The sequence below is a fragment of the Oryctolagus cuniculus genome, chromosome 2 (genome assembly GCF_964237555.1).
Source record: "Oryctolagus cuniculus chromosome 2, mOryCun1.1, whole genome shotgun sequence".
Lineage (NCBI taxonomy): Eukaryota > Metazoa > Chordata > Mammalia > Lagomorpha > Leporidae > Oryctolagus > Oryctolagus cuniculus.
This window is the reverse complement of record NC_091433.1, coordinates 145,196,756-145,221,042: the sequence shown is the minus strand read 5'-3', so window position 1 is coordinate 145,221,042 and position 24,287 is coordinate 145,196,756.

Genomic DNA, 24,287 nt, shown 5'->3' with positions numbered 1-24,287 from the left:
TTGAAACTAAACAAAATGCAAAAGGTCAACAAAATAAAAAGCTGGTTTTGAAAAGATAAAAAAAAAAAACCTTTAGCCAGAATACCAAATAAAAAAAGAGGAAAATCTTGAAAAAAAAAAAAAGAAAAAGACAAAAGGAGACATTACAACCAATACCACAAAAATACAAAGGGTCATAAGAAACTACTATGAACAACTATATGATAACAAGCTGAAAAACCTCAAAGAAATGGATAAATTCTTGGATACATACAACCTACTAAGGAAATTAAAATATATCCATAATAAGCAATAAGATTGTAGTACTTTTGTCTCCTATCAAAGAACAGTCCAGGACCTAATGGCTTTACTATTGAACACTACAAATCACTTAAGATGAACTAACTCCAATACTTCTCAAAAAAAATTCAAAATACTAAAAATGATGGAACTCTGTCAAACTCATTTTAGCAGGCCAGCATCATTCTGTAACTGAAACCAAATGAAGGTACAACACACACAAAAAAAATCTGCAGATCAACATCCTTGATGAACATAGTTGCAAAAAGTCTCAACAAAATACTAGCCAAATGAATCCAAAACTACATTAAAATAAAGATCATAGTCATGATCCAGTGGGGTTTATCCCGTAGATGCAAACTGTGGTTCAGTGTTCACAAATCAATAAACATCATAATCCACATCAACAGAAAGGAGATCCAAAACCATGCAATCATCTCAACAGATGCAGAGGAAGCACCTGACAAGATGACAAGATTCAACAGTGCTTCATGATAAGAACTCTCCTCAACTACTGATGGAACAAACCTCAAAATGTGCGTGTGTGTGTGTGAGTGTGTGTGTAACAAAGCAATAGCCAATATCATACTGGATGGAGAAAAGCTCAAAGCATTCTTCCTCTGATCTAAAATAAGGATGTTCACTTCTACCAATATTACTTCAATATAGTATTGGAAGTACCAGCAAATGCAATTAGGAAGAGAAAAAATATACATCAAAGTTGGAAAGAAGAAACTTAAAATAACCATTTTTGCAGATACCATGATGTTGTATATGGAAAAACATACACATGCCACCAAAAAGCTGTTAGAAATGATAAACCAATTTGTTAAAGTCACAGTTTACAAAATCAACATACAAAAAATTGTGATGTTTGAACGCCAATTAAGAAGCTCATCAAATGAGAAATCCAGAAAAAAAATTCCATTCACAACAGCTACAAAAAATTCAAGTATTAGTAATAAATCTAAAAAATGAAAATGATCTCCATGACGGACATTGGAAAACATTGGTGAAACAAATTATCAAGGATATAAAAACCATGGAAAGATATTTCTTGCTCACAGCTTGGAAGAATTATCATTAAAATATCTGTACTACCCTAAAGCAACATACAGATTCAATGCAGTCCCTCTCAAGATACCAATGACATTCTTTATAGAAACAGATGAAAAATCCTAAAATTCATATGGAATCACAGAAGACCCAGAATAGCCAAAACATTCCTGAGCAGAAATATCAAGCTAGAAACATCAGTTTACCTGATTTCAAACCAAACTATGAAGTTGCAACAATTAAAATATGATAGTGGCATTAAAAACTGGCACATGTATCAGTGGAACAGAACAGACAGCCCAGAAATGATCCATGCACTGACAACCAACTAATTTGTGACCAAAATATCCAGAACACAAATTGGAGACAGGATAATTTCTTCAACAAATGGTGTTGACAAAATTGGACATACAACGTAGAAGAATGAATCTAGATGTCTACCTCTCACCATATACAGAAGTCAATTAAAACAGATCAAAGACAAATCTAAGATCTGATACCAAACTTGCTAGAAGAAAATGTAGAGGAAACTGAAGGTGTAGGTGTTGAATTCTTGGATAAAATCCCAAAGCGCAGGCAACAAAACAAAACTAGACAAATGGATTATATTAAGCTCAGAAGCATCTGCACAGCAAAAGGAACTATCAATAGGGTGACAGATATCTTACAAAATGGGATAAAATATTTGCAAATGATCTAATGAAGAACTGATTTCTAGAATATATCAGCAACTTAAAAAACAGGAAAATAAAAACAACCAATCCAGTTAAGAAATGGTAAAGGATCTTAATATTCAGGTCTCAAAAGATGAAATACAAATGACCAATAAATGCATGAAAAAATGGTGACTATCACTAAACATCAGGGAAATACAACTCAAAATCACAGTACGATATTTCTTCACCTCTGTCAGAATGGTTATTATCCAAAAGACAGAGAGCAACAAAGGCTCACAAGGATGTAGAAAAGAGAAACTTCTATACACTCTTGGTGGAAACATAAATCAATACAGCCACTGTAGAAAATGGTATGCAGTTTTTTTTTTTTTAAACTAGAAGGTTTGCCATATGATCCAACTAATCCCACTACTGAGTATATCCCCAAAAGACACGACGTGATTGTACCAAAGAGATACCTGCTCCATCACATTTATAGCAGCACTGTTCACAATAGCCAAAATACGGAATCAATTAAGGTATCCATCATCAGATGAATGGATAATAAAAATGTGATATACACTTAAGTAATACAAACACACACACACACACACGCGCGCGAATATTATTCAGTTATAAAAAAAAAAATCCCATCATCTGCAGCAAAATGGTTAGAACTGGAAGACATCATGCTGAGTGAAATAAGCAGACACATTAAGACAAATAGTACATGTTCTCTCCTTTATATGATAAAATAAAATAAAATAAAAGCTTGGGGTTGGTGTTGTGGCATAGGGGGTAAAGCTGTCATCTGCAGCGCTGGCATCCCATATGGATGCATGTTAGTGACCTGGTTGCTCTGATCCAGTTCCCTGATAATTTCCTGGAAAAAGCAGCAGAAAATAGTCCAAGTGCTTGGGGCCTTGTACCCATATGGAAGACTAGGAAGAAGCTCCTGGTTCCTGACTTCAGTCTGGCTCATACTGGGGAGTAAAACAGTGGATGGATGATCTCTCTGTCTTGCTTTCTCTCTCCATAACTCTTTCAAATCAATAAATAAATCTTAAAAATAGCTCAATCTGAACACAGAATATTCATTACTAGAGGCTGGAAGAGATGGGATGTATAAAAGAACCTTGAATTTAAAAAAATAGGATGTGGTTCATTCATTAATTGTGACAAAGATCATAATATGAGATGTTAATTGGAGGAATGAGGCAAGAGGTATATGGGAACTCATCCTAGTACTACCTCACAATTTTTATTTTGTAAATCTAAAATTAATAATTAAAAAGGGGGAGAAAAAGAACTAGCATGTCACTCCCACAACCTACTGCCACAGCCAATCACATGGCAAAGCTTTGAATCCCCTAGGTAGAGCAGCACACTTCTCCCTTAAAGTGGACCCCTCTTACTATTTTTTTGTTTGTTTGTTTGTTCCACTTAATACTTTTGGTTCAATACTGTAATCAACACACAGTTATTCTTAAGTGTTGAAACTTAACTAAAAAGTGATTGCTCTTAAATATAAGAGTGGGAATAAGAGAGGAAAGTGTCGCTCCCCCTCTTCGTGGAGGAACGACACAGGACCCTGCGCTGTTCTTTTGTCTCCTCGGCCCTTCCCGGGTTTGCTGCTGGTCCTTCCCGGGTTGGCTACCGTTCCTTCCACCTCCGTGGAAGGGCGGTTCCCCCTAGCCACTTTCCCCACTTCCGCAGGAGAGTGGCACACCGCCGGCCGGCTCTCTCGGGGGCTGCACAGGTGTTCCTTCAGATAGATGTTCCCCTTAGATGTTCCTGGTGCATGTTGTCTCTCTCCTCCTTTATAGTCCTCTTCCACCAATCCCAACTCGGCTGCCCACACGCCGAGTACGCTGCTCTCCTCCAATCAGGAGCAGGATCAGATCCTGGAGGTCATCACTCAAGTTGGCAAGAGGCAGCTGCATAGAAGCTGTTTCCTCCTCTCCCAGCGCCATATTGTGGGAGAGCAGATGCATAGAATAAGTCTTAATTCCAGTAACTTAGTCTAGTCCGAGTTGCTCCCCACAGAAAGAGATGTGCAATTTGGGACAGGCTCAAGCTGACTTACCTCAAACAATAGAGTTAGAAACATACCAGGGGATTCCAATTCAATCCCATCAAGGTGGCATGTACCAATGCCATCTCACTAGTCCCAGTGATCAATTTCTGTTCACAATTGATCATAATGATAGGACTAAGAACCAAAGGGATCACATAAACAAGAATAGTGTCTGCAAATACTAGCTGATAGAATCAACAAGGGAGAGAATGATCCAACATGGGAAGCGAGATACACAGCAGACCCATAGAATGGCAGATGTCCTAAACAGCACTCTGGCCTCAGAATCAGCCCTTAAGGCAGTCGGATCTGGCTGAAAAGCCCATGAGAGTATTTCAGGCATGGAAAGCCAAAACACCACTCTGGCAAAAAAGAAAAAAACAAACAAACAAACAAACAAACAAAAAACCCTACATGAAAGATCTCCGTGAGTGAGATCCCAGTGGAAAGAACAGGTCGTCAAAGAAAGAGGTACCTTTCTCTGAAGGGAGGAGAGAACTTCCACTTTGACTATGACCTTGTCTAAATATGATCAGAGTTGGTGAACTCAAAAAGCTTCCATAGCCTTGGCAACTCATGACAAGAGCCTAGGGTGATTACTGAGGCCATAAACAAGAGTGTCAATTTGTAAAGTCAACAACAGGAGTCACTGTGCACTTACTCCTCATGTAGGATCTCTGTCCTTAATGTGCTGTACATTGTGATTTAATGCTATAACTATTACTCAAACAGTATTTTTCACTTTGTGTTTCTATATGGGTTCAAACTGTTGAAATCTTTACTTAATGTATGCTAAACTGATCTTCTGTATATAAAGAGAATCGAAAATGAATCTTGATGTGAATGGAAGGGGGGAGGGAGAGGGAAAGGGGAGGGTTGTGGGTGGGAGGGAAGTTATAGGGGGGAAATAAAATTTAAAAAAACTAATTAAAATTTAAAAAAATTATATTTAGAAAAATAAAGTGGGAAACATGGTGAATATTTTACAAACATACCTAACCTTTCACAATCTGGATGAATTAATTCAAGTTCTAGAGCAAAACAAAATGAGCAATTTTATTTCAGTGACTTATGTTCAACAGCTCTGAGAGGAAATGATGCTGTGGGAAGACCACCAGACACTAAGGCCATTTTGGAAATGAACTAGCAGATGGAAGATCTCTATCTCTCCCTTTCTCCTGTAATTCAGACCTTCAAATAAATAGATAAATATTTTTTTAAAAAAGGATGAATACAAGTGTAGAAACTATCATAGCTCCTTTATCAGTTTCAAACATTTTTGTGATTTTTTAAAAAATTTATTTATACATTTGAAAGGTAGAGAGCTATAGAGAAAGAGAAGAGACAGAGAGAGAGAGAGACATTTCATCCACTGATTCACTACCCAAATAGCCTCAATGACAGGGGCTGAGTCAGGACAAAGCCAGGATCTGGAAGCTGCTTCTGATTTTCCCACGTGAGTGCAGAGGGCTAAAGATGGGCCATCCTCTGCTGCTTTCTCAGGAGCATTAACAGGGAGCTGGATAGGAAGTGGAGCAGCCAGGACTCAAGCTAGTACCCATAGGGATGCCCGTGCAGCAGGCCATGGCTTAACACAGTGCAGCAAAGCGCACTTTCGAAAAATCAGAAAAAAAAAAATGGCATCTCAGTGACAGTAGTGTTAATTCACATTTACTTAACTGTATACACTTTTCTGATAAATGCAGCAATAGAATATATTTTTATTTTCCATTGTAGACATAGAACATTTGACTCCTTTGCTTGTTCCAAATTTAATCCCTTTTTTCCCCTTAGCAGTTGACCAATTATCATTAGCCTGATAAAATTCAACATGAAAGGGTAATTCCAAATAAATAATAACTTGATGCTAAAGTTGTCTATTACTAAAATACTATTTTCTAATTGGTGGAATGCTAATCTTTCTTCCATTCCATTTTACTTGATTTTATTAATCAGCTCCTATCTTGTTGAATGGACTTCATACCTAATATCCAGCTAACATTCTATTTTCTCTATGAAGTTTTTCCAAATATAGTGATCTTCGCTGATCTCACCTTCCTCTGACATTGCTTTGCTATTTGTAAATACTGCTGTATTATGCTACAATGATTATGTCATTCTTTCAGGTAGAAAGGTTTACATTATTTAGTGCTGCTTACCAAATAAAAAGCTTATTAGCAAAAGAAGTAATAATTATTTATTATTCTTGTCTCTCATCATCCTGCTTTATTGGATTCAGCTAAGCAGTTGTCCTACTGGGTCTTTTACATAGTTGCACCCTGACAGTACTTAGGCTGTAGTCACCTCTGAAGCTGTCTCCGAGAGTGGCTGCAGGCTGTGCTGCTAAGGGCCAGGAACTCAATGGGAGCATTCAGTAGAAAACCCACATGTGAGTCTTCATATGACTGGGACTTCTGCACAACACGACAACTGGATTCTAAGGGAGAGGATAGAATGAAAGAGAAAGGCAGATGACAGCTGTGCTGTGTTTGTGGTCTAGTCTTAAAAAGGCATATAGCTAGAACTATATGTCATTTTAAAATGGCATTGTATCTTTATACCCCGACACTGTACTCCATATCTACTCCATGTCTCATCATCAACAAAGGACTGCAAAGGGGTCAGCATTGTGGCGCAGCGGGTATAGCTGCCACCTGCGATGGCCGCACTCATATGTGCACTGGTTTGTGTCCTGGCTGCTCCATTTACTACCCAGCTCCATGCTAATGGTCTGGAAAGAGCAGTAGAAATGGCCCAAATACTTGCCACTCATGTGGGGACCCAGATGAAGCTCTTGGTTCTTGGTTTTGGCCTTGCTCAACCCTGGTCATGGTGGCCAAGTGGGGAGTAAACCAGCGCTCTCTCTGTAACTCTGACCTTCAAATAAATTAACAAACTTTTTATTAAAAATGGATGGCAAAAGTCTAAAAATGCTATTGATTAGCAAATAAAGTAACCAATGTTTTGATTCTTGTATCCCAGTTGTCTAAGGAATATGTTATTATTACAATGTCTATAATTTCCCATTGTTAACATTTTAAAATTAATAAAAGGGTACCATAAAGTGACATTTAAATTGGCATTTTCCTACACTTAGCATTAATAATTAAAAGAAACAGAAGTTAAATAAAGTAGAGTTGAATACTATTATGAAGCAGATACCAGGCATCTGATTAACAAGGTTATACAGAATTTCTCAGGATATAACAGAAACCTGTACTCTGAATACCCAGGGATAAGATAGAATATAAACAATAATCAAACTTACTGGAAAAATTAAGGATTCTGTTTTATTGTAATTTATCAATCACTTTCACATAGCAATCAGACATTTTAATTTAGATTACATTGATATACTAGCCATCAGGTTCAAGGTTCTCATATACAGGTGTGTAAGATCTTTATAACTCCAGGGCCCCTGATTGAAAAAGGGATTCAGATCTGGCTGAAAAGCCCATGAGAGTATTTCAGGCATGGAAAGCCAAGACACTCTGGCAAAAAAAAAAAAAAAAAAAAAAACCCTAAATGAAAGATCTCTGTGAGTGAGATCCCAGTGGAAAGAACAGGTCTTCAAAGAAGGAGGTACCTTTCTCTGAAGGGATGAGAGAACCTCCACTTTGACTATGACCTTGTCTAAACAAGATAAGAGTCGGAGAACTCAAGGGGCTTCCATAGCCTTGGAAACTCATGACCGGTGCATAGGGAGATTACTGATGCCATAGACAGGAGTGTCAATTTGTAAAGTCAACAACAGGAGTCACTGTGCACTTACTCCTCATGTAGGATCTCTGTCCTTAATGTGCTGTACATTGAGGCTTAATGCTATAACGAGTACTCAAACGGTGTATTTCACTTTGTGTTTCTATGGGGGTGCAAACTGTTGAAATCTTTACTTAATGTATACTAAACTGATCTTCTGTTAAAAATAAAAAGAAGAAGAAATTATCAATTCCCAACTTGACTCTCACTGGGATTAAACATGACAATAGGTCTGATCTGATTTCATCATCATTTAAAAAATCATCTATTATTTTTCACTTTATGTTTCTGTGTGGGAGCAAACTGTTGAAATCTTTACTTAATGTATGCTAAACTGATCTTCTGTATATAAAGAGAATTGAAAATGAATCCTCATGTGAATGGAAGGGGAGAGGGAATGGGAAAGGGGAGGGTTGCGGTTGGGAGGGACGTTATGGGGGGGAAGCCATTGTGATCCATAAGCCGTACTTTGGAAATTTATATTCATTAAATAAAAGTTAAAAAAAAAGAAAAAAGAAAAAGGGATTGTGGACTGAAGTACACTCTGTGCTCTATTTATCAACATATGGACCTCTGGCACCAGGCTGCCCACAGCACATGAGATTCTCTAAAACTTGTATTAAAATGATGGGTTATATAGAATCCTTAGCTATGATGCATGAGGTTATAGGAATTGCCTTCAAAGGAAAGGAAAATAGCATGTATAATAGAAATACTATGGTATTGGCATAAAAACAGATGAAGTGTGAATCCTGGCCTTTTACTGTGACTTTAAAAGAGTAATGTGACCTCCCAGAACATCTGTTTCCTCACATACAAAATGGAAATTTCAATTCCTATCTTTTAAGTTGATAGGAGGACTAGAACTAATACATCAGAAGCTCGAAACAGCATTGGAAGAGTAGAATCACTCACCCAGCATCCATCAAAAATTCAAAGAGAAGGGATGTCATAGAGTTTTAATCTTTGGTTTTGTGTTTTTTGATAGATATAAAGCTCTGAAATGCAGTTTCTAGTATGTAATTACACAATTCATTGGTTAGTTATAATTGGAATAGTAAAAGAAAGCAGTATCTTATAATTCAGTTCTGGAAAAAATATCCCTGGACAAGATGTTCCTTGGCACACATGTAAGAACAGGTCAGCTTAGGTTTCAAAAAATTTTTATATAGTTATCAGAAAATACTGTTTGCTAGCAAAGAAGGCATTGTCTTCCTAAGATCACATCCTGTGATAATCTCCTTCAGTCAAGAACTGCCACTCAGTAACAGGACCCAGTTAGATCTTGGCTCATCACCAGCTATTATTTAGCCACACCCTGCTCCAACTCAAACAGATTCATCTGAACACAGAAGAATCATGATTAAACATAGAGACGAAGAAAAAATAACAGAAAATAGAAGATATATGCTTCTACCATGTAGAGGTTTTAAAAAAAAATGTGTGCTGAGAACATAAATCTGACTGAATCATTGCCTCTAATTATCCCTGCTGGCTTCAAATCTTAAATAATTACTTAGAACTACTCCAGGGCAGGAAATGACATGGCTATCTGTTTTTGAATAAACAAGAGGTGATTTAAAATATTCCTCAGGCAAATCATAGATTACTGTAACTAGTAGCTGCATAATACAATCAAAAAATCCTGTGTCCTATAAAGTTCTGCTTTGCATCTCTTAGCTGACCCTATGTGACTGCTTCCCTTGCTGCTTATGCTCTGTTCCAACGGTTTTTTGCATCCTTAAAAAATGTAGCATTAGGATCTCTGTATAAGCTATTTCTTGATTCTCTTGTTTTCTTTTTTTTTTTATTACATGTTGCATATATGGTGTCTCAGCTTAAATCTTACTCATCAACACTTCCCTGTTTACAGTGTTACTACCCCAGGCAGGGTGGATTTTTCATAACTCTTACTGCAAATGAAAACCCATTTATTTACATTTCTGTTCATTTGTATTTTCCTATGATACTTCCTCTAGAATACAAGGCCATATTTTTTAACTTCATTTTTCCAGTACCAAGTAAATAAGAGGTCCCAATAAATGTCTGTTAAGTGATTAACTGAGCTATAAAACAGTAAAAAGGATGATTATTTCCAAATTAACAAAAATGAACATCTGGAGAAAATCTTTACAAGTAAATTTGTCTTGGTTCATTTTTGTATTACTATGATAAAGTACCTGAACCTGCGTGCTATGTTAAAAAACAACAACAACAACAACAACAACAACAACAAAAAGAGGTTTTATGTTGGATCAAGATTTTAGAGTCAAAAGCAAAGCATGGCATCTGTATCTTCTCGGCTTCTAGTGAGTGCCTCAAGTCACTCCATGCAAGGTGAAAAGTGAAAGTGCAAAAAGATAAGTAAATGGCTGGCGCCGCGGCTCAATAGGCTAATCCTCCGCCTTGCTGTGCCGGCACACCGGGTTCTAGTCCTGGTCGGGGCGCCGGATTCTGTCCCAGTTGCCCCTCTTCCAGGCCAGCTCTCTGCTATGGCCCGGGAATGCAGTGGAGGATGGCCCAAGTGCTTGGGCCCTGCACCCTATGGGAGACCAGGAGAAGCACCTGGCTCCTGCTTCGGATCAGCGCGATGCGCCGGCCGCAGCGCGCCAGCCGTGGCGGCCATTGGAGGGTGAACCAACGGCAAAGGAAGACCTTTCTGTCTGTCTTTCTCTCTCACTGTCCACTCTGCCTGTCAAAAAAAAAAAAAAAAAAAAAAAGAGATCAGTACAAAAGAAATCATATGGTAAGAAATGAAGGAAGTAAACAATGGGGAGTTGCACAAGATATGTTTCCAACTGAAAATTCAGGATTCTACAGAGCTTAGGTCTGAAGTGGGAGAAAATGGGATGTTTGTTAAGAATACTTATTTTTCCCCTGCTTCCCTCTTCTTCCATAGAATAATTCTCAGGGGAAGAAATTGGATTTCCTTTTTACTACTCCCAAGTCGTGGCTCCCTTTACAAAAGATAAGGTTTTGATGTGATACACAAAATGGGGAAAATGGATCTTTTTTCTACATTGTATCTCAAATTATGAGACAGGTCTTATTCCTTGATCTCAGATATCCTAGAAGAAAAGGGGAAAAGGCAAAGAATTTGGAAAACCTATAGAAACTCTTCTATATAAACAGGGCTCTTCGGAAAGATGGTTTCAAAAAAGGAATTAAAAGAGAAGTTTGGGGGCCAGCACCGTGGCTCACTAGGCTAATCCTCCGCCTGAGCACTGGCACCCCGGGTTCTAGTCATGGTTAGGGCAACGGATTCTGTCCCGGTTGCTCCTCTTACAGGCCAGCTCTCTGCTGTGGCCCGCCCGGGAAGGCAGTGGAGGATGGCCCAAGTGCTTGGGCCCTGCACCCGCATGGGAGACCAGGAGGAAGCACCTGGCTCCTGGCTTCGGATCAGCGCGGTGTGCTCTCCCCAACTCTGCGCCTCCTCCTTCACTCAGCGTGGGAGGCTTCAGCAGTGCTGAGTACTGGGAATTAATAAACATAAAACAGAGCTTCTTGGAGGAAACTGCATGATTCACTGCAGAAGATCCTGTGCCTGGAGCAGGAATGGTGTCACTGGGAAAGACCCTCACCTGGCTCTCGGCAGCCGCAGGTGTCTGTGTTGCTTTCCTGTCCAGCCCGCAGGCCAGCAAGAAGCAGAACCCACAGCATACAATGAAGTTGGTTTTGTTTTTTCTATCTTTTTGGGATCTCCTAAGTTTCTCTTCCAGTTCTAGCAGCTCTACTGTCCGTTGGTCTGGCCAACAGAGCAGGGTCAGTGGGGCCACTGCTTGTGCCTATTGGATGTGGGATGGTATCTGGGGGGTGAAGTAGCTGTGCTGTCTTGCCATCCTCAGTATCTGGGCCTGTGTTCTGCTCACAGCAGCCTCAGTCACTGCCTGGAGTCCTAACACTGTGGCCCTCTCACTTCCCTATAAAGCCCTTGCAGACCACCGGGTCCAGAGCTTGGGGCCCCCATGAACCACCTGACAAACATGGCTAAAGCTGTGGTCCAGGTGATTCCTCCTCTATGTGAATCCCCGCTTCCCACCCACAGTCACATACACCATTCCCTACCCCTTGGTCATTATGCTTTTCACACCCTGAAGGTTTTAAGGGCAAGGACAGAGACTGCACACCTGCCTGGACCCATCCTCAGAGGAGTTCTTTCAACAGTTGGCTTGGGGTTTCTGAAATCTAAGTGTTCCCTCAGAGAGAGAGAAGAAAGAGACAGACACAGAGATGCTAAAATCCCTCCAAAGAGCTTGACAAGAATGGACTCTTTTCCCCCAGAAATCTGCATTTGAAGACTCCTCCACAGGCTGCCCAGGGGAAAGGTGACCTGTGGCTTGCTCTGCAACTGCCCCCTCCCAACCCCACGTCAAGCTCCACTGTGTGCTGCGCCTGCGCAGGAAGTTGAACGGTTTCTGACTTCCTTACTGGACTTTGTCTATACAAACCAGGGTGACCTTGAGTCTGGCCTGGATGTTGGGACCGACATGACCCCTTCGGGTAACACAGGAGGTGGCCTATGGGCAGCGAACTTTGTGGTATTCCAATGCATCCCTAAGGTGGAGACCCAGAACCCCCAACTCCAGATATCCCCTTAGGCAGCACAATCCTCTGTCTCCTCAGTCACAGTGGAGGCCTAGAGCAGAGGGACTTCAAGAATGTAAACAGTTTTTAAATCAGAATAACCATATTTTGGGAAGCCCTATTAAGGATACCTTCCATGTACTCTCATTCTATTACTGAAAGTTGAACATTTAGGGTGGTGGTGGAGGGAGAGGGAAGCTAGACCCAAAAGTTTAATAGTGTCTCACTGAACAGCTGAACCGATTCTGAAAGTTTTGTCAGTGTATTCAAATGAGAATCTCATTAACAAGGCAAAGCATTCTGGGAAGATAAGTGGATCTTAAAACAATTTCAAGAAACAATATACAATTAAGCTGCCATATGTGTTTCCTCTCTATGAGTGATACCCAATACATAATGAGGTAAGGGCTACAGCATTTCACAAGCTTTATTTTTACCGTGAAAATCTTCCAGACATTCTGAGAGATATTAAAATTCATTTGGAAAAATACCTACTTCCCTTTAAAGTGTTAGCTGTTGGCTTTGAAAAAAATATTTCTTCATTGCTAGGCACTGACTCAGACACCACCAGCTATGCTGAATTACTCTCACATCTGTTGTCCCTTTTTGGCAGGGAAGGAGGAATGAAGAAGTGAGGGGGAGAGATTTTAATTAGTGAATCAGGTGAGCAGATTCAATCCAAATATTCCAAAGTTGTCCCCAGATGACTTTTGACTACAAGTGAAATGCACTTTAGCAAATACTTAATCCTGCTATATCTCTGTCCACTTTACACTTGTTCCCAGGCATCACTTATTTAACAAATATATACTCTGCTTACCATGAGCCAGGAATGCTACAGAGAAATGGGATGAAGGAGTGAGCAGGAATCTTCTTTGGTCTCACGGAGTTCCAAATCCACAGTGGGGCACAAACAATCTGAAAAGGGGAGAGGATCTCCAGCAAAGTTAAAGAAGAAAGAAGACAGTGTGTGGGTGGCTGGCAGGGCTGTGCTATGAGTAGTTCTAAATAAAATGGAAAATGAACGGGCTGCACTGAGATAATGACTTGCAGCGAGAAAATGACTTTTGCAAAAAGACTTGAAATTTGTGAGTGAACAATTCACATAGATATCTGAAAGAAAGATGTATCTGACAGAAAATAGAGCAAGCGCAAAATTCCTGAGATGGTGTGAAGCTAATTTTGAAGAGAATGTGAGAAGTTTTTACTCTCATATGTTACTTGAGAGAACATAAGTGTAATAACCACTTTGGCAAAGGTCTTGCATCTCTTTATAAAACTCTACAGGCATTTTGTAATCATCAACTCTAATCCTATACAGTTAGCCACAAAAGCAGAAATGTAGGTCCACAAATGGGTTTATACAGGAATATTCAGGTGGTCGGCATGGGGCAGTGGGTTAAGCCACATTCTATATCCAAGCTCTGGTTCAAGTCCCAGTTCTTCTGCTTCTCATCTGGCTCCCTACTCATGTGCCTGGGAAGACAGCAGAAGGTGGCCCAAATATTTGAGTCCCTGGCAACCATGTGGGAAACCTAGATGGGCTTCCAGGCTTCTGGATTCAGCCTGGCCCACCACTGCCTGTTGTGACCCTTTGGGGTGTGAACCAGAGGATGGGAGATATCTCTTTTGCTCACTTGCTCTCACTCTCTCTATCCTTCTAACTCTGCCTTTCAAATAAATATATCTTTTTAAAAAAAGAATATTCTAGGGAAATTTAATCATAGCAGCACAAAACTAGAGAAAACCTATTATGTCCATAAACTGGTAAACGGATTTTTAAAAATCTATGACATATTTGCACAATGAAATATGACACAACAATAAAAAGGGACAAACTATTGATAAATGCAAAATCATGCCTAAAATTAGATGGTAATATATTATGTCTTAACCAGGGTTTAGTTTACAAAAACATATCCAACTACAAAACTCATCGTATTTTACTTGTAGGTAAACTGTAAATCTAAAGAAAAATTAAATGCTAGTAAAATACTGTTATCTAGTTAATTATATACACATTGAAGTGTCTGGGGTGAAAGGTGCTGGTGTATGCAACTTATTTTGAAAAATATACATGTAAAAGTAAAATGATGGACTGATGGACAGTCTGTATAACGTATAGAAATGTAAGTAGAGAAATCTAGCCAGTAGATGTGCAGGTTTTCACTTGAAAATTCTTTCAATTTTGCCGTTAAGTCAAATGTTTTCATTATAAAGTGTTAAAGAAATAAAAGAAACAGTAAGGAGGCTAGAGTGATAGAAATGGAGTAAAGAAAGGAAGTAGCAGGTTGGATAAATAATGCCCAGGTTCAGTCGGTCCCTTTTGAATTTTGTCATTTTGTCTTGAAGATTAAGCAGAGATCACTGTATGATTTTCAGTAAAGCAATGACATGATATTTATTTATATGTTAAAATCCTTGCAAGATATTTGACTGTGGAGTAGAGTAGGGTAGGTAGGGGAGATTCAGAACCAGAAAGAACACAAAAATTATATTCAATGAGCCAGGTAAAAATGACAGCAACTTAGACCATGATAGTAGTCATGGGGTGGTGAAAAGCTGTTGGTCAACTCAGAAAGTTGACCAACAGGATTTGCTGATGAATTTTTCACAAGGTTATAGTTGTAATCAGGGAAGATCAACAGACTTTGTTATCCTGTCTTGGTAAAACAAGGTTCTTGTTCTAGCCATTTTTATTCCATTTGAAATATTTTCTGACTTCCCCTTTGATTTCTACTCTGGTCTAATTATCAACTAGAGAGAATTACTAAAATATCTAAGAATAATTTTGATTTACATTTTATCATTTTACATCTGTCAGATTTTCCTCCAATTTCTCTGAAGCCCATCCAAGATGGCCTTCTCTCAGTCTTCACTCCTTCACAGATCCCTCCTCTATGTTTCATGATGAATTTTTCATCTGTACTTGATGTGTTCCAACATGACCCAGGATCTTACTTCTGGAAATCCATGCACTCCCTTCCCCCACATTTTTTTCCAGAAGATTTCCCCATTTTCCACTCCTGTTTGAAATCTGAATGTCTCCAAAGACTTGTCTACATAGATGGTTCAAGTCTTCTATTCACACTGTAACACCATCTAACATAATTTTATCAGCATACAGGGCAAATTGTGCTCTAATCAATTTTGCCAAGTGCCTGAAAATAACCAAATACAGTAAACATTCTCCATCTTCATTTTAGCCTCTCAGTTAAACTTCACATTCTCAGGTATTCTTCCTTTTCTTTTCTTTTCTTTTTTTTTTTTCTTTTTTTTTTTTTTTTGTAAAATTGAGGTATAATTTAGATGAGGTAAAAAACATAGAACTTAAGTGTGTAAATCAGTGAGTTGTGCCGAATGTACATGCCATTTGACTCAAAAACCAAGACACAGACTATTGGTATACACTTCAGAAAGTTCCCATGTATGCCTTCACCGTCAATCACCCCAGCCCAGAAGCAACCACTGTACTCATTTCTAACATTACAACTCTGCTTTAGTTTGAGATTTACAAACATGAAATTAAATGAACTTGTAGAACAGGTAATCTATTTTGCCCAGGTTTTATTCTCTTGATGTTTTGGAGATCTATGCCAGTTTGTCTATAAATCATCCTGCTTAGTTATTAAGTGTATTCGTTTTCTAGTGCTGCATAACAAAGTATCACAAACTTAGTGGCATAACACCACAAACATTTAATTTTCAGGGCACCGCTTACCTCAGTCCTCTGTACAGGGTTTTCCATGGCTGAGATCTAGGAGTCAGCTGGGCTACGTTGCTTTCTGAAGCCAGCGTCCTCTTCCCACCTCAAGAGACTGTTGTCTGAATTCAGTTCCTTGTGGTTGTAGTATGGAGGCCCCGTTTTTTTGACAGCCAGAGGGGGCTGTTAGAAGCTCCTAGAAGACATTGCAGTTCATTGCCACAACATCGTCTCACAAACTCTCTTTAAAAAACGGAGTCTTACTTCCTCAAAGCCAGCAGGAGAATTAACCTTTCTCCGGGGAAGCTCAGCCTCACTTTTAAGAGTTTTTGCCTAAGTCAGATCTCCTGGGATAAAATCAAAATCAGCTGATTTGAAACCTCAATGCAACTGTAAATTCTCTCAGCTAGTCTAAATAATAGAACCTAATCACAGCAGTGATATCTTATCCTGTTCTCAGGTCCTGCCCACCCACAAGGGGAGGGAATGATACATGGTGTGTATATCAGCTGGTGGAAATCTTAGAAGTCATTTAAGAGTTCTTCCCAGGGGTCAGCATTGTGGCACAATGGGTTAAGCTACTGCATGCAATGCTGGCATCCTATATGGGTGCCAGTTCAAGTCCTGGCTGCTCCAATTCTGATCCAGTTCCCCGCTAATATGCGTAGAAAAGCAGTGGATGGTGTCCCAATTGCTTGGGCCCCTGCACCCACTGGGAGACCCGTGAAGCTCCTGCCTATCTGGGGAGTGAACCAACAGATGGAAGATGTCTGTAATTCTGCCTTTAAGATAAATAAAGTAAATATTTAAAAATATTTTGTCTACCACACTAAATAGCCCATGTGTACCACAAGGTACTTTTTCATTGTTGGGTAATTGGATAGTTCAATTTATGCTTCCCATCTGTGATGAATAAGCCTGAAATGAACATCAGGGTATAAGTTTTATGTGCATATATTTTTATTTTGCTGAGTCATAGAGTAGGCATATATCTAACTTTATAAGAAATCTTCTAGAAGTTCAAGTAAGTACCTGGAACACCCTGTGCTCCTCTAGGGAGCATATGAGTATTCTGGATGCCCTGCATTTTTGCCAGAAAGCGGTAATTACTGCTCATAAAATTTTGTTATTCAGCTGATTGTGATGTGATTCCTTATTGTAGTTTAAATCTATATTTCCCCACTTGTTAATGATATTGAGCATCTTAGCACATGCTTTTTGGTCATTTGGATATTCTTGGTGAAGCATCTTTCAAGTCCATGGCCAGTATTTAAATTGGGTTGTTTGCCTTTCCATTATCTAGTGTAGGAATTTGTTTTATATCCTGTAATTCTTTGGTTAAATATATTATGATATTTTCTGCCAGCCTGAGATTTGCCTATTCAGTTCCTTAATTCCTTAAAGATGTCTTTTAAGGAATAGATTCTTTTTTTAAAGAGATTTATTTATTTATTTGGAAGCTAGAGTTACAGATAAAGAGAGATATTCCATACACTGGTTCACTTGCCACATGACTGTAACTGCCAGGGCTGAGCCAGGCCAAAGCCAGGAGCTTCATCTGTTCTCCTCTGTGGGTGGCAGGGACCCTACCTCTTGGACCATCTTCCACTGATTCTCCCAGGCCATTAGGGAGCTGGATTGGAGGTGCAGCAGCCAGGACGCGAACTAGTGCCCAAACGGGATGCTGACATTGCAGGCAATGACTTTACCCACTAAACCAAAATGCTGGCCCCAAGAATACATTATTTTAATTTATAACAATTTATTTTATTGGTCTTTTTTTAAGGTGCAGTCCTTTTTTTTTTTTTTCTGCCCTGCCTAAAATGTGTGCCTAACTGGAAGTTGTAAAGCTACACTTCTATGCTTTCTTCTACATTATTTAGAGCTTTACCATTTCTCTTTTAGTCTATTTTCCAGCTTGAATTGATTTTTATATATTAAGAAGTAGGGACCCATATTTCTTGTATTTATTTTTTTCCAAGATGGCCATACTGATATTCCAGCATCATTTCTTAGAAGTATTTTCTCAGGTCCCAAGTTGTAGCATAGTGTGTTAAGCCTTTGAATGCAACGCCGGCATGCCTTATGGGTGCCGATTTGTGTCCTGGGTACTCCATTTCTGATCTAGCTCTCTGCCAATGCTCCTGGAAAAACAGCAGCAGAAGGCCCAAGCACTTGGGCCCGTGCACCCACATTGGAGACCTGGAAGAAGCTCCTAGCTCCTGTATTCAGCCTGGCCCAGCCCTGGACATTGTGATCATCTGAGCAGTGAACCAGTGGATAGAATCTCTCTCTCTCTCTTTCTCTGTAACTCTTTCAAGTAAATAAATAAATACATCATTCTTAAAAAAAGTACTTTCTCTTCTGTCCTTCTTTAAATCTTATTTCAAAAGACAGGTATCTGCATGATTTAGCACTAAACTGTCTTACTGTACTTTCTTCTCACATGATATTGTTTATTTTCCTGACTTCCAAGGAAATATAATTACTTATGACACCTACATTTTTGTCTGTTATTGAATAATCTTTCCAGGGTCTCCTGATAAATCAATTCAACTGTGTGTTTAACATTGCCTAATTAATGCTTCAAGGACATCTTAAATTTAACACCACCAAAGAGAAAGTCTTAATTTACCCAGTCACAGAACTACTCTTTCCTTGTGAATTTTTCCCATCTCAATAAATATTATCACTATGCTCTCAGATACGTAGGAGTCATTCTTAATTGTTTTTGCTCTTTATACTCCTTAACCAATTCAATAAACCTTAAAAATTCTTTCTCCAAAATCATTTCAAACCCTACCACATTTTAACATCTGCTCTGCTACTACTTCAGTCTCTACCCTCAGTTGTCTCTTACCTGGACTACTAGTAGCCTGGTAACTGTTTTCTTATTCACTTTTATTGCCCTCCAACCCATTCCTCTTAAATCAACAAAAGTTACCATTTTAAAATATAAATTGGAATATATAACTCCTCTGCCTAAAACTTTCATTAACTTTTACCCAATGCACTAAATAAATATAGAGAGCATCTATTTTACGTATTAGACTTTGTTCAAAGCACCTAGGATATAATATAAATACAAAAACACATCATTCACATATACACATGTACACACATACGTACAATTATAAAATGATCACTTTATCGAATATACAGGGAATTAATGAAAAGTAATAATGAATATCTTAAAAGTATAACTTGATATGGTCAGGAAATACAATAGCAATTCTTGGGATATGGATTCATGCACTAAAATATGAAGTATGAGTACAAATTATTTTTAAAAGAGGAGCCAAGACAGAAAATTCTATGTGTGTAAATGTGGATATCTGAGATTTGAGGAAGCATGACAAAGACAGGAGGTGAAAAGACAGATGGTTGGAACTGAAAGCAAAAGAGAATTAGAACTTGGAAAAAAGGCATGAGCAAGATGCATAGTTCTCTTAATCCACTTACTATTGCTATAGCAGAACACCACAGGATGGGTAGTTGATAAAGAATGGTGGTTAACTTAGCTCACAGTTCTGGAGACTGCAAGTCCAGAAGCCTAGCACCGTCATCTGCACAGGATCTAGCAAGGACTCTCTTGCTGGCGGAGGAGGAGGGGGACTCTCTGCAGCATACCACAGTGGCATGGGGCATCTATGGAGAGACAGAGCAAGCTTGCTAACTTGTATTTCTCTTCCTGTTCTTATAAATCCAAAAACTCTTACAAATGTCACAAATTTCTTAGTGACATCCTTGGCCACTAAGAAAACAAAATGTTGTTCACTCATACCTTTTATCGTCTATCTCCAGCACTTCATATTTTGTGTGTTTGCTTTTCAGCCTTCATATTTTGCAATGATCACTACAGGTTTGCCTGATTATTTCTACCCCCAAAACTAGAAAGTGGGTACCAGGAGAGTAAGGACCATGTCTGTTTTGTTTTACCAGCTTGTAAATCATTCGCACATGCCATACTGAGTACTTCACGGTTGAATTTTTAAAAATATCAATCCAATGAAACAATTGTCTTTCAATGTAATATTAGCTTTCTTCTTTTAATAGTATAGTGCCACTTCAATTCTAGTATGTTCAAGTAAACCTTTAAATAACTGCTCAGTATATACATGTCAGGTGCTGGACAAGGTATTAAGCTCCAAGACCGTGATAATATATATTAAAATGATTTAGAACAAGGATTCTGTAGCAGACTGGATTTGAACTTCAGTTGCTACCTCTCAGCTATGTGATATATGGGAATTTACTCTGTATTTCTGTACCTCAGTTTCTGTCAAATAGTGATGGTATGATTTTCTCATAGCATTATGTAAGAATTAAAAGAAACAGTGCTTTTGTAGCTGTTATTCATCCCAGTGGGCAAAGCTGAAATTTAAATGAAATTAATAGTGCACTACAGATATGATATATGTCAAGAAGGGGAATTATAGGAGTGTGGAACAAAATGACAAGTTTCTTATTATATAACAAGCAGTCTTGCTATTTAGAGGAAAGAGAGGACTTGACATCATTTTCTATTCAGATTCATCCTGCCATTGCTGGTTAAGTAACTGAGTTGAAGAGAGCCCTGAGATCTCAACTACAAGCCCTACAGCCACAAACACAGACGAAGCTGAGCATATATGTATGTATGTTTTCTTATCAAATTTCATGTATATTTTCTGTACCATTTTTCTATTGAAAAATACGTTAATATAACAAAATACTGCAAAGTTGAGCAAATTAAAATAGCAATCAAGTATTCTCGATAATCTTGGGTTGCTTAGAGGTTGACTGATCTAAGTGGGGCTTAGCTAGGGTAGCCCACAATCTTCTGATTCTTTTCCCTTTCTGTAATCAACAAGATAGTGAATGTGTTGTTCTCATGGGAAGAGCAGAAGTGAAAGAACACAAACAGAAGTCCACGTGAACTCTTGAGGCTCCAGCTCTGTCATTTCATATCATTTTATTGCTCACAGAGAATCAAAGAGCTGAACTCAACGTGAAGGGGTGGGGAAATAAACTCTATCCCTTCTATGGAAAGAACTGTGAAGTATATGGCAAAGGGTTTGGGGACAGGGAGACATGAAAATTTGGGACTTGGATATAGGGAAGAATGAAGAATAAAACAATTTGCCAAAACTGCTGTTTGTTCTTCCTTTTTTCCTGGACAGAGATGGGAATGCCGAATGTTGATTTGAAAAAGAAATCTAGGCAATACATACTACTTTTTCAATTGAGAATTTACATGTAATCACAAGTAAACTTTTAACTAAATGGATCAATATGGAGCATGAAAAAGAACCATAAGCAATATTTTTTATTTTAACTTTTAAAATAAATACTGCTACTTATATTAACTGTTTTATAGATACACAAGAGAATAAAGAAAGAAAACATTTTATGTAACATTACATTACAACCTTTATTCCTTTTACAAAATGTTATCTTATTGCACAGGTTATTTTTGGTGTATATATATATATATGTGTGTATTTTTATAACAATTCAAACTCTATTTCTTATGAGATTTCTTTGGGCAGCCAAGAATTTCATAGTTTGATGGTGCCCTTTCAGGACCTTTCCTAACATAAAAGATACTTTTAAAAAATAGTTTTATTCTGTATTCTGTAATTGCTTCAATTCCAGGCCTGTTTTTCCCAAGCAGTGTAAGGAAATCTAATCAGATATAGGAATCTGTGTGCTATGGCTCTAATCTTCAAATAGCCACTTTCCTAGGAGAATTCTAATTTTTATTAATTTTCACAATTTATATGTTTCCTTTAACTTTTGGAATACCACTGTATAGGATGTGAATTTTAGCATAAAAACATGTCACATATTTATCATTTTGTGTGATGAGAACATTTAAAGCCTGTTCTCTCAGTAATTTTTAAGTATATCAATGCAATACATCATTAAATATAGTCATAGTGCCACATAATAGGCTGTCAGAAGAAATTCTGCCTAACTAAAACATTGTATTCTTTCAACAGCATCCTCCTCTATCTCCACCCCCTCTTCAACTCCAGACAATGATATCCACCATTCTACTCAATATGTTTATGAATTTGACTTTATATTCCACATGCAACTGAGATCATGCAGTACTTTTCTGCCTGGCTTATTTCACTTAGAATATGTCTTCCAGCTTTATCCATGTTACTGAAAGTGATAGGATTTCATTTTTTTAAAAAGTCTAAATAATATTACACTGTGATAGATAACTACATTTTCTTTATCTATTCATATGTTATGGCATCAGTAATCACCTAAGGTTCTTGTCATGAGCTGCCAAGGGTATAGAAACCTCTTGAGTTCGCCAACTCCGGTCTTATTTAGACAAGGCCATAATCAAAGTGGAAGTTCTCTTCTCCCTTCAGAGAAAGGTACCTCCTTCTTTGATGGCCTATTCTTTCTGTCGGGATCTCACTCACAGCGATCTTTCATTTAGGTGTTTTTGTTGTTGTTGTTGTTGTTGTTGCCAGAGTGTCTTGGCTTTCCATGCCTGAAATACTCTCATGGGATTTTTAGCCAGATCTGAATGCCTTAAGGGCTGAATATATCTTTTCTTGAGAGGTAGAAAGGCAGAGATAGAGACAGAGACAGAGAAAGAGAGAAGCAGAAAGAGAGAGAAATGATCCCATATGTTGCTTCATTCTCCAAATGTCTGTAACAGCAATGACTGGTACAGGTGAAAGCCAGAAGCCAGGAACTCAATCTAAGGCCCTCTGTGTGGGAAACAAACTGCTTGAACCAACCCATCACTTGCTGCCTCCAGGAGTGTGTATTAGCAGAAAATTATTATGAGAGGAGCCAGGACTGGAGCCAAGGCACACTGATATGGGATGTGGCTGTCACTTACTTAATCTTACTTGCTAGGACAAACGCCCTCCCGACAAATGCCATCTTTGCCACTCAGGGACTCTGGGATTTGGAACAACCTAACACACTTGAGTCTCAGTTTTCAGTCTGCTAAATGAGAATCAAAAATCTCCACTGACATGTAATTGTTAGAGTTAAATGAGTAAACATATATTCAAGTAGACTTAAATATAACACGTAATCCCATTTGTCTAGTTCTCTTATTGTTGCATATTATTTGGGATTCATATCCAAGAAGCCATCACCTATACTAATGTCTTGAAGTGTTTCTCCTACATTTTCTTCAGCAACTTCATAGCCTCACATCTTTTGCTACTTTTTTTTTTTTAATTTAACAGGTAGAGTTATAGACAGTGAGAGAGAGACAGAGAGAGGTCTTCATTCCGTTGGTTCACTCCCCAAATGGCTGCTACAGCCGCACTGCACTGATCCGAAGCCAGGAGCCAGGTGCTTCATCCTGGTCTCTCATGCGGGTGCAGAGGCCCAAGAACTTGGGCCATCCTCCACTGCCTTTCCAGGCCACAGCAGAGAGCTGGACTGGAAGAGGAGCAACCGGGACAGAATCCGGCGCCCATAGGGGATGCTGGTGCCTCAGGCGGCAGATTAACCAAGTGAGCCACAGCACCGGCCCCATAGCCTCACATCTTCAATTTAGGTTTTTGATAAAGCAAGAATTAATTTTTGTATATGATTAGAAGTAGAGATCTAATTGTGTTCTTCTAAGTATATATATACACAGTTTTGCTAGCACCATTTATTGAAGAGATTCTTTTCTCCAAAGTATGATCTGGACACTCAATCAATAGAGGGAACAGACATCCAACTGAATGGTAAAAAAAGAAAAATAGTTCCAAGCTACCTATGTGACAAAGATTAATATTCAGAATATATGTGCAACTCAAAAAACTCAACAACAAAAAAACAAGTTACATTACTTTATCAAGTTAAGTAATGAGAACTCAATAGATGGTTCTCGAAAGAAGAAATACAAATGGCCAATAGATACTTGAAAAAAATGCTCAATATCACTAGCTATCAGGGAAATGCAAATCAAAACCACAATGAGAGATCAACTCATTCCTGTCCAGAATTACTATTACCTAAAAGACAGAAAGCAACAAATTCTGGAGAGGATGTGAAGAAAGGGAAACTCTTATAATCGTTGGTGGGAATGTTAATTAGTCCAGACACTGTGGAAAACATTATAGAGATTTCTTCAAAAACTAGAAATAGACTTGCCACATGATCCAGCAATCCCACTACTGAAGATATACCCAAAAGACAAGAACACATTGTATCA